This window comes from Opisthorchis viverrini (assembly GCF_000715545.1).
Source record: "Opisthorchis viverrini unplaced genomic scaffold opera_v5_455, whole genome shotgun sequence".
NCBI lineage: Eukaryota > Metazoa > Platyhelminthes > Trematoda > Opisthorchiida > Opisthorchiidae > Opisthorchis > Opisthorchis viverrini.
Window position 1 is genome coordinate 74,046 of NW_008752116.1, and position 452 is coordinate 74,497.

General features: G+C 53.1%; 1 protein-coding gene across 1 annotated transcript in view; it reads right to left on the reverse strand.

The window, feature by feature from the left end:
• Window positions 1-452, reverse strand: part of T265_11182 (hypothetical protein) — a gene marked incomplete at both ends in the record, with an annotated part of 15,805 nt that overhangs the window by 14,710 nt on the left and 643 nt on the right. The window lies entirely within an intron of this gene.

The window sequence follows — 452 nt, forward strand, 5'->3', positions numbered from 1 at the left end:
TTCAGAGCCCTTCCGCTCATGATTTCATCGATCACGAACCTAAACAGGAATGATGAGGATGGGCATCCCTTACGGACACCACTTTGTGTACGGAAGCTTTTGGAGAGCTCTCCATACACTCTTACGCGTTCGGTAGTCTGGTGAGCAAAAGAACGTATCATGCCGACAGACTTCCGGGGAATTCCTTGGTGAGCAAGCGTGTCAAGAACAGACCGATCGACCCAGTCGAATGCTCCTCGGAAATCCGAGAATACTGTCATTGTGGGTCGCTTATACCTATGGCGTCGCCCTAGCCCCCGACGAAGTGTGAGGATTTAGTCAACGCAACCCCTAACAGGCGGGAATCCCGCTTGCTTCTCTCGAGTCAGTATCTCACCAGCCACCGTAAGGCAACGAAGCACAATTGACGCCAACAGTCTCGTTACGACCGGGGTCAAGCTGATCCCCCTGCG